An 11,819-nucleotide genomic window follows, 5' to 3' on the forward strand; every position below is an offset into this window, starting at 1 on the left:
TGATTTTAAAGTCTTCTACAAACAAATATATAAACAAGTAAACTTACAATAAATGATTAGATATGTAGCATAATAAAGCCAGGAACTCCCAAAATAAATAAAAATTAGCAATTAAAATCTAATAAAACAAGAAATAAGTAATTTCAACAACATGCATTACGATACAAAGAACTTATACTAGGGTGTATATATATTATTGAAAACCTTATGTGTTGACAAAATATCACTTACACAACCTAAGAGGAGAAACACAAAAAACTAAAGCACATACATGTGATATAGATGTACAAAAATCAGTGTTGCAACACTTTTGAACATACTAACAAAACTCTATAGAGTACATAAGACAAAAAAAACAATGTGCATATGCCTCAAAGCAATGTACTTACCCTAAACATGTTAAATCAACCCAAAAAATGCATATACCATACTAGATGTATATAATGACATAAGGTAGTGATGCTACACCACTAAATAGAGAATTTGGACTACTAACCAAGGTTTAAGTCAAATTAGAATGCAAGTGCATTAAGAGTTACTATAGAAATGCAAAGATAGGTGGCAAGTCCACTGATTGACAAAATAGCTACCCTTAACTAGAAAAAGAATATTAGTTATATGAGAAAAACTTGAACAATCCCCACAAAGAAATTTGTAAAGGTGAAATAGATATTGACATGATCCCACCAAGCTTGTCAAAATAGTGGTAAGAAAAATGAAGGAAATGCAAAAAAAAGATAAATGTATAATTGTGTCCTATTACATCCAAGTAAACAAACGCTTCAAAATTGAATTGAAAATCTTACAAAGCCAATAAAAACCTAATATATGTATAAAATATTGTATATTGGAGCAAGGCAGGGATGATGGTCTTTGATAGACAAGTCTTTGTAAACAAGCCTTGGTAACCAAACTCTATTGGAGGTGGTGTTATAATTAGGATTGGGATTGGGTTGGGATATTCAGTGTGAAGTATTTGAGAGGAGTAGAGAGTAATGATGTGCTAGGAATTGAGGTCTTTGTTGGCACTTGGATGAGTTGTTGAGATAGTTTTGTTATTGATGACAACATATGTTTGTATGTTCATGACAGACACAGGTTTTGTATATCGCAAGTTGATTATTAGTACAACGAGGTTAGTTTGTGATAATATTATCTATGTGAGCTTACATGTTTGAAGTAGAATAAGTATAGATACTATATCTATGTTTGTTATGCTTTATGTGAAGATTTGGTTGAGTTACATATTATTTGATGAAGATTGGATGTAGACCAGTGTATATGAAACAATGATAGAAATAGTTGTCGGCATTTTAGTTATATCTTTTTGGTGAGCACAAATTGACTATGATGAGCTTAGAAGATGATAGAAGAATTATTCATGTGCATGTGTTTGTGATTAGGGAAGCGTTTGGATTATTCTTAAAAGGCCACTAATGATTAGCATGTGGTGTATGTTACCGACAATCGAATGTGTTGAGGAAGTATATAATTCATTATTGTAACATGTGGGAACCTTATTGTAATGAATATAATAATACTTATGAAGGCATTTATGCCTTAAGAGACTCCTTTGTAATTAAATATTCATTGGGAAATCTCTAATAGCCTGACCAAATTAATTATTTGTAAAGCATATAAAGGAAAGATGTTTTTCTTGATTGGGTAATCATGTAAGTGTGATCAAATGTGTATGATGTGAGATTTTATGTTGGATGATCAAAGCATAACAAAGATGATGTTGGTCAAGATTAAGGTGGAATCTAAAGGAACTATTTTTGCAAGCCAGTTGCATACGAACTAGTTCATGTAATTGGATATGTTATCATGAAAGATAGTCTTTCACATTAGTTGGAACATTTAAGCAATGGGTCTACTTATTTCCTTTTAGCCTCTACTAGGGTTGGAACCTTCTAACAAGGATTCAAAGGTCTCTTAACAAGTATCTATCCTCTACTAAGGAGTGTTGTACTAAATAAATTGTATTTGACTCCTAACAAGGACACATCCTTTCACAAGGAACTTATATATCAATACATTATCTTGTGGGTACCATCCCCACCAAGATTTCCCCTTTGATCAAGACTTTCCCAAGTCAATAAATCATTGTGTAACTATATATGATTTCTTGTTGTTGTGTGTCATTATTTCAATTGTTGGAAACCACATTTATAAGTTTGGATTTAATTACATTTGGTCAAAGGAATAGAACTGATAGTTAGTGTTGATCAATTAGATTGTGAGATTTTGTGATTCCTTACACTCTACTATCTTCTATCACTTTCCTCATAACAAAATAAGCTTGTACATTGTTTGGTTGGATGGGCCTTTGAACAAAAGGTGAAATGAACTATCATGGAATGGGGTCATATCTACATAATACTCTTAAATTCTACAAGAGCTTGTTATGAAGGATGTGAGAGAGCATTTGGGAGTCTTGTGGAGAGCCTTGATGGCCTGGTTATTTTTCTTTATTGTTGAGCTTACTAGATCTTGTTGCTTGGTAAAATTTATCTTTCTTTTCCAAAAAAAAAAAAATGTATGTAAATTTAATCAAAATATGCTTGATCTTAGCTTGCTCTTGGTAATCTACAATCCAATAACATATGCCTACTTCAATGAATTATCCACATTTTTTCACTTCTTAATATAATAATGAGTTGTTAATAAAAGCAGGGTTAGATCAATTTGAATTAGATTGTTAGGATTAAATGAGAGAAATCTCAAATTTGTATTGAAAGAGAGTTAAGTTATAGTAATCAATGCATGCAATGTTAGAATAGATTTAGATTAAATAAATAATTGAGATTAGAAGTTTATTTAAATTTGTGCATAAGGTGTGTAGAAATGAATAGTAAGGACATGATTGATTTCATCATTAGAGTTTACGATTGATTTCATTTAGAATTTGACAATTTAGATTTAGAATTAACTTTTAATAAATTGGTAGCTATTATTAAATATTTAATATTGGTTTGGTGAATTTAATAGATAAAATTAAGTGTTAATATTATTTTTGAATTTAAAAATATTTTAAAATGGATGATATAGATTTTGAATTGAAAAATAATATATTAATTTATCCAATAAAAAGGTATGATGAACATCAACTTGATTAAATTACTAAATTATTAAGAATATTATATGTTTACAAAAATTTCCAGTAAAAATTGTGTGTTTGTTTATTTAAATCAACAATTCAGATTAGTCATCAAGATATGAAAGACCGGACTCTGATCCATCATCAAGATGTGAAAAGCACAATCACAAAGTACAAAACATAGAAAATGTGATTTCTTGAGCTTTCTTATTATACTTTCATGTCCTAAAAATGTGCTTTCTTCAGTTTTCTTATTATACTTTCATGTCGTGTGACAAAGTATGATCCAAAAAGTTGATAAAAATAAACATCATAATTAACTAACATAGTTTGTCAACATAGCTAAACTAAATAAATGTTGCCATAAACTTAATTAATTAATGATAGAAACTAAGTTATGATGAGGATTTTTTTTTGGAGGACGCGGTTAAAAGAAAAAATAACATTTGTGGGTTTAAATAAATAAATGTTTACTTCACTTCTAGCTAGGAAGCCAATTGTGTCTTTTTTTTCCATGATCATTAGAGCCACTATATTAAAAAAATTAATGGCATTGACATATTATTTACTAGTGACTTAGCCAAGCATTTCGAAGAGGGAGATCATGTTTATAGGAATAACCTAATTTGACTTGACAACGAGGGGATTTAACTTTCTAGGTTGAAAGCTTGCTCCAAATCTTATCTACTAGTACTTGCACCAAAAAGAGGTGCAATGGTTACATTGATAGTAATATATATTGGTGCATATGAACATCCAAATTATGAATCAATAAATATTCATTCAGAGATGTTAAATATACAAAAATATATACTCACTTCAATCTTACCATCTATCCCTTTAAGTTTAACTTGTGTGCTCATCCACACATTGAAAGGAAGAGAGTCTTCAATTCATGCTTAGTCATTGGTGACACTAATTTTTCCCCACAATTTGAAGTGATGAAGTGAGCATTTGTTATTTGAGCTATAGTTACATCTTTAAATTAGCTATCTTCAAACAATTTTCTTCATAAACTTTGAATGTGATTATAAGTAGTTAGTCCAATTTACTATTTCATTATTTCTTTCACAATCTTTTTATATAAATGTTAAAACTTCTAAATTTTTAGCTTTGTTTGACTAGTACTTATGGTAACTCAACAACAAGTTGTGACCAATAAATCCTTAGTATATGTAACTTAACAGAGTGTAAATTGTAGGCCCTAAGAACATTGGACATTTATTATAGCTAGATGATAAGACTTCCTTGGAGATCATCCATTAGAACATTTCTCTAGCTCAAGTGCACTTAACTTTTGAGTTTCCTTCAAGGTTATGCCTACTCTTCTTGCAATTTTTTTAAAAAAAGATATCTTTGGTACAACTGTTACACCCCAAAAACTATAATAAAACATGGTTCTCAACTCTTTCTTAATTTAGATGACATCTAATAACAAATTTTAACATGTCCCCTTAAAATAGGGTAAATATTTATAGACATAAAAGGATGTCTAGCCCCAATAATTAGATAAAATGATATATTTAAGATTTTTATAATTAATATCTATAAAATAATTTCCAATTTGTTATTGTGCTAGTCATAATATTAACTAAACTCTTAACTTTATATATTTTTAACTCCTTAGTAACACATGCAATTATGTAAGCGAATATTAAAATAATTTTACAATTAAAAAAATTAAGTTGTCAACTTAATTAAGCCAATAGGCTTATATGTGAGAGCTTTGCTCCTGGATTTCATAATTTGTGATCGGAAAATTGTCAGCCTCATCGTAAAAAATAGTTTTCCGACAATGAAAAAACATAGCTTTTTTCTAATTAGTACTTTAGCAAGTTACCTTTCAGTAGATTTCTTGATCCATGTTATTTTAGCAAGTTAATTATTTTTACCATTCTTATTTTATTTTTCTTTGAGATATAGAAACTTTAAAAATGTAATAAAGCTTTATGTGCTTCTAAATGTGGTCTATTATGTGTTGCGTAGATTTGACAAAGCCCAAACTTACATTTCATCTAAGTTGTGCCATGAACGACAATGGGCAGTTGGTTTTCTTGCTTCCACTAGCACAAAGCGCTTGGAGATCTTGGATGAGGAGAGCCACATCAACTATTTCAACGTGTTGGGTGGTGAGCATGTTTGCTTTCAAATTCAGACCTATGATATACTGCCAAACAATAGTCCAAATTTAAAAAGAGCAATATGGGAGCATACGTAGGGTGAGAGGAGTCTCTGTCAAGCCCACTTAATAGGATTGCGGATATTCGGAAAGAAATTGTGTGTAGAATGACTAAGATGATTTATTCCAACCACATGTATATGTTGTCTTCTCAAGGCCAACGAATCAAAGTGTGCTATCAATTTTGGGTTGTTATAGATTTGAAGCTTAGAAATCTACATATGCATATTCAGTGTCGATTCATGAATCAAGTTTTTCCTAGATTTTTAGTTTGAATAAGCATGAATATTTGCATATAATAGGTTGTTTTAAAATCACAAGAGTTTAAATTTGTAGAGAGTCTCTGTTAGACTAAGTTAATTATTAGTTACAAAACAGAGAACTTAAACTTCTCCATGTTTTGGTTTCATCGTAGTTGCTATGTATTTGTTTGCATAGAATAATTTTTTATTATGTATTAGAATATATATTGATTTTGTACACTGATTTGTTAGACTCTAATAAAAAGAACAGTTAAAATAATATTATTATTCTGCTCCAAAAAAAATATAGTTTTACTTTGTTCAAGAACATAGATCTCTTTTCGATTTTTTGTATTTATTTTTTTAATTTCTTTTGTTGTTGTTTAATTTCTACAATTCAAATAAGTTATTTTATAGTGGTAACTTACATTTTTTCTTAGCTACAAAACCCTCAACCCTTTTTTTTTCCATTTTTATGATTCTTGAATATGGAAAAATCTCTGAGAAAGTATTTCAAATTTTAAGAGCATCCATCTGACACTTTTCACAACCCAAAAGATATTACTTGTCTTCAACTTCCAATCTGCTTTATAAAATAAATGCATTTTTAAAAAATAATTCAAATATAAATTTGGCATTTTTTTTGACAATTTTGTAATATTACTGTCATCCTTGTTTTAATTAAATTTTATTCTTTACTTAAGAAAATATGTTAAGAAAATTAAAATAAAGACAATTATTGTAATGTCTTAACTATGCCTCTTACAAAATAACAAATCATAGAAGAATTGTAATAAAAAATATTTTAATCTCATAAGTAGTTAATTGACGATGTTCAATGGTTCTATGATTTTATAAATGCCTCTTTAAATCAATATATAGAAGTGGGCTTTGAATTATAATTTTCATAATTTTAAACAAAAGCCAACTATTGTTATTGTAGCCACTTGGAAAGAGATAAAGTAAAGGATAAAGTAGGCACTCAAAGAAAATGAAAAAATGGTATTAATAATTCAATGGAAAAGATTCTATTGTCATGTATACCTAATTATATGTTGCTAATCATGATCTTGTTGAGAGGAAGCATGGGAATAACCATAACCAATGTATGAAGTTAATTTTTCATTAACGAAGAAAATTGGTCTATTATTATTATAATCATATAATAGATTCTATTAAGAACTATTTTTACTTTTAATTTTTAGTGCACTTAAGGGATGAGGAAGAATTAAAACATTTAACTAGAAGTATTATGACAATATAGATATTGTTTTTCTTAAAAGGGGATGAAAGTGATTCTCGAGTTTAAAAACCTTGATATAAGTATTTTAATTTCATTTTGGTTAAAGAGTTTGACTTAAAAATAAATTAAAATATATATTGAGAAAATTAAATAAATAAATAAGTATTATTGTATTTTTTTTGGTTGGTAAAAATTTTTCTTTATTTATATAGAAGACTTTACATAAGTACATATATAGGCCATCTTAACTAGCCTTCCATCCCTATTACAACTTAAGTTATCATTAACTTCCCACATATCCTTTTATCCTATATATCTATTGCTCCTTTTCACAAGCTATACATCATTTACATTACATATTCATCCCAAGCAAGATTACACATAAGACCCTATATCATTCCTGCTACCTGTCCTTCCTCTATTCGTGTATGACAATTGCAACCATTTTACTTCTCCGCTTGATAACCACTTTAGCCTTGGCATATTTTCTTTAAATTTCTTGTGTAGCTTTGCCTTCTGCAAATTGGCATCAAAACCCAGCTTGTCAATTTTTTATCCTAATTCTGCCATTAGCCTATCTTCCTCTCAAAATTGGAATTTTTTGACTATCTTTTACAAGGTTTATCCTTTGAATCCTTACTACAAAATCAAATTTTCAAAACCTTGCTCTGGTTTTATCAATGAAAAAACCAAAAAACCAAAAAATGTCCCCTCTGCAAGTTATTCTTTCACATTTACTGGGAATCAAAACCTCACCACCCGACGATTTTTCCTGTGTCTTGCAGTCCTTTGACATTTTGGATGGGAGACCAAAAGCCTCATCACCTTCTGTCCCTCCCTCTCCCTAAAGATGTGGATTTCCTCCACCAGTCACAATCATTCCATTTAATCTTTGCCTTGTAAGCTTCTTTGTCCACCCTCGTTGGCCACCAGATGAAACCAAATTTTCCTTGAGCATTACCTTCCTCTTCATTTTCAAAACACTCACTGTAATTGAACCCCTACCTCGACCATTCTAATTCCAATAGAGATTCTATCCCTACAATCAAGTCCTTGGGGAATAACATTTTCATCACTCATTCCACCTCCTCTTTTGGAAACGCTAGTTCTAGTCCCCTTGCCATCACCAATGCTGCTATATCTAATTGATTTTCCACTGGTGGGTTGAATTCTGGAACAATTCCCCCACCGTTCCCTTAACTGCCTCCAAGACTCCTTGTGATGGGCACTTCAACAACAACCTTAGCCTCTGATTTTGAATTGGGCCATAAATCGCCTTTTGCTATCTGGGCATCTTTAAAGTGAAGGTAGCTTCCATCTTCCCTCTATTTTTCTTCCTATCACTGTCACCAAATCTAAAATTTACTATTCTGATTTGTTAAAAAATTCCTTTTCAACTACTATATTTATAGCATGTCGATAGGCTCCTTTTTTTTGTGTTATTTTCCCTTCATTGAGAAGCTTAATCATTCCATCTACTTTTTGGATGTTTTTTCATCATGCAAGCATTTATTACAAATCACTCAAATCTTACAACCTTACTGTATACTAACTATCCTTGTTCACATCATTCTCCACTTAATCATTTACACATTTATTTGAACTTCATTTCACTTTTACATCAATCATTATCTAACAGTCCCTCCCAATAGTTACAACATTCAAAACATTCAGAACCCTACACCAAACAATCTACCACCCATTTTGAAAGTTGATCTACTTCCCTATTAGCTTCTTGATAAACATGACCAATTTTAAAGTCCTCCGACAATTTTAGCTCCTCATTAACACAAAACAATAAATTTCCTAAGTGCCAAGCCGAGATCAAGTTGCTTCTTAAAGCTTGCACCACTACCATGGAGTCTCCTTCCGCAATCACTTTAACCCCTCCCACCTTCTTGGCACATTGAATTGCCAAGAGTGCTGCTTGGAATTCAGCCTCATTATTAGTGCCATCAGGTAATCTTTTTTCCCCTATTGCCAATGTCTCTCCATAATGATCTCTCACTATGCATCCAACCCTTGATTTGCCTAGATCACTTTTTGCAGCCCCATCAAAATTTACTTTAATCCATCCTTCCTTCAGAGCTTCCCACGTTGCCTTTTCTCTCTATTTCAGTTGTGAAAAGCTCTTCCCCTTTGCTCCAACCTGTCTAATTTTGATCCTAGCCCATTCCTTCTGGATAGCTCTAGCAATTCTCATAAACACACTTTTTTACAAGTCTTTCTTGAACATTGCTACACTTACTACTTCTATTGAGTGATCAATCCTTCACAAGAGTTGTTCCACTATTTCAATCACCTCCTAAAAGATTCTCCTATTCCTCTCCTTCCACACCTCCCATATAAAAATTGAAGGGCTTACCCTCCACACACATTCCAACATATTTTTCTTACTCATTCTTGGCCATGAAATAAAGAAGTCCATTAGAGAGGGACTCCATGGTCTTATCCATCCCAACTTACCTTGAACATGACTCCAACATTTTGTTGCTACCTTTAACAATAGATGATCCACATTTTCTTCCTCTTTACCGCACATTATACATTTTGTTGGTCCTTGAAATAATAATTTCCTCCTTTCCCCAGTCAAGATTTTGCCCTGAATAACTAACCATGAGAATATTCCAACCTTTTACAAATTTTCTTTATTCCAACAAAATCACCGGCTCCAAAACTAGCATCTTCTCTATTTGCTATTAATTCATAGCCAAATTTTATTGAGAACTTACCTGAAGTTGCAACACACCGGCTTATCTGATCCCTTCTTGCAATAATATAAACTTTCCTTCGAGTGAAAATATCCTTAAGAGATTGTTGTTGCCTTTGTGACAGACCCTCTACCCTCCAATCCTTCCATTCACAAACCTTACCTAGGATTCCTTCCTTCTCAATTACATAATCGTTGGCTTTCCTTCCCCATAAACCACATAATTTTTGTTTCATATCTCTATCCTAACATTCCTCATCTAGATTTTTATAGCCATTCCATGAATCCTCCCAAAACTCTGCTTAATTTCCATCTCTAATCACCCACAAAATGTGGTTTGTTATGACATGTCTACATGATAAAATAAAGTTCCAAATAGCTGACCCCTTCATGGGGTTTTGGATTGTAAAAATCCTTGTTTCTTCGTTTGAGTCCAAGTATTTTGCCCAAAATCGAGAATCTGACAAAACTCAAACAACCTTTTACTGATCTAATCCATTCTTCATTAAGACCAAACTTATTCAAAACTTTGAACAAAAATCCCCTATTCACCTCATCATAAGCTCTCCTTATATCTAGTTTCACCATTATTTTATTTAGTTTCTTTACTTTTATAAAATGAATCATTTCATGGGCTATTATCACACCTTCAAAAATAGATCTCCCCGGTGCAAACCCACTATGTTCCTTTGAGATCACTTCATTTAAAACCAACTTAAACCGGTTTGCAATCATTTTGGAGATGACTTTATACAAAGTATTACATAAAGAAATAGGTCTGAAATCTTTGAAAGTCCTACAAGCTTCTATCTTTGGCACTAGAGCTATGAAGGTAATGTTTATGTCTTTTAAAACAAACCCTCCTCTCCTAGATTCATGTACCATCTCCCATACTTCATCCCCCAAGCAGTCCCAAAAAAATATGAAAAAACTTCATGTAAAGTCATCTGGACTTGGGCATTTATCCTTGCCTAACCCCCAAAGAGCCCTTTTTACCTCTTCTTCAGTAACTTATGCACCTAACATTAGATCATGCACCTTTGAAACACACTTTGGGATACACTCCAAGACTTCCCCTTCTATATCCCCACCTTCATCCACTAGCCTTCCTCTATCTTTGAAAAAATCTATAGCCTCCTTAATCACCTTTGGATCATTTACCAATCGTCCTTCCGAAATTTCTATGGACAAAATCTTATTATGTGCTCTTCTCACTTTGACTGGATTATGGAAAAACTTGGTATTTCTATCACCTTCTTTTAGCCATGTTTCTCTCGATGTATGCCTCCAATACACCTCTTCTCTTAATAGGATTTCTTCATATTCCTTTTTTAACTTCTTTTCTTCTAGGAAGTCCTCCTCACTCATTCCCTTCCTAAGTATTCCTTCATTTGAATTTTTTGAAGATAGTTCCAGCTCTTCTTTCCTCTTGAAAATATTTTGGAAAGATTCAATGTTCCAAATCTTCAACTCCCCTTTGATATATTTGAGCTTTTTTTGAAAAATGAAATATTTATTCCCCTCCCAAAAAGGGGTATCTTTCCACCATTGTTCAACCAACTCTTTAAAACCATCTGCTCTCAACCACATTACTTCAAATTTGAAAGGGTGTCTATCTAGGGAACAATCTTCCTGAATTCTCAAACTTATTGCTAAATGATCCAAACCATGGATGGGTAAAATTTTAGCTTCTACCATCCATTCCACCTGTGTCCAATCTCCCCTTAAGAAAAACCTATCTGACTTCTCTGCAATATTCAAAAACACTGGTCTTCTATTATTCCATGTGAATTCACCTTTCTTAAAGGGGATGTTCATTAACCCATTATTAGTCACAAAAGTTGAGAATTCTTCCTGCTTAGACAATCTCCAACCACTCCCCCCTTTTTTCTCCCCTGTAAAAGAATGGCATTGTAATCACCACCCAAGATTGTGATTTCATCTTGTAGAATCTCTAAAACTTTTGTTAAATATTTCCATAACTCTCTTTTCTCCCTATACTGAACAAGCCCATACACATTGATCACATTGAATTATGTCCCTAATTGTTTTGAACTTACCTTGAGCCGTTGCCAATTTTTCTCCTTTTGCATCACCACACCAATCACCGAATCTTCTGTCCATAAAACTCTAATTCCACCTGAAGCTCCTTCTACAGCTACCCAGTCACTTTGCCATTTCCCAATTTTCCTTTAACTCTTACCAAATCATCTATTTTTATATTTGTTTCCTAAAATAGAACCACATATGTTCTTGCTTGATCAAGCAATACTTGTCAAGGGCATTACAACCCCTAACATTCCGCAATAGGATCTTCATCCCTTTCGAGAGGGGTTTTTCCCCCT

This window comes from Cupressus sempervirens, chromosome 7 (genome assembly GCF_028749045.1).
Source record: "Cupressus sempervirens isolate cs-2001-9-10 chromosome 7, ASM2874904v1, whole genome shotgun sequence".
Taxonomy (NCBI): domain Eukaryota; kingdom Viridiplantae; phylum Streptophyta; class Pinopsida; order Cupressales; family Cupressaceae; genus Cupressus; species Cupressus sempervirens.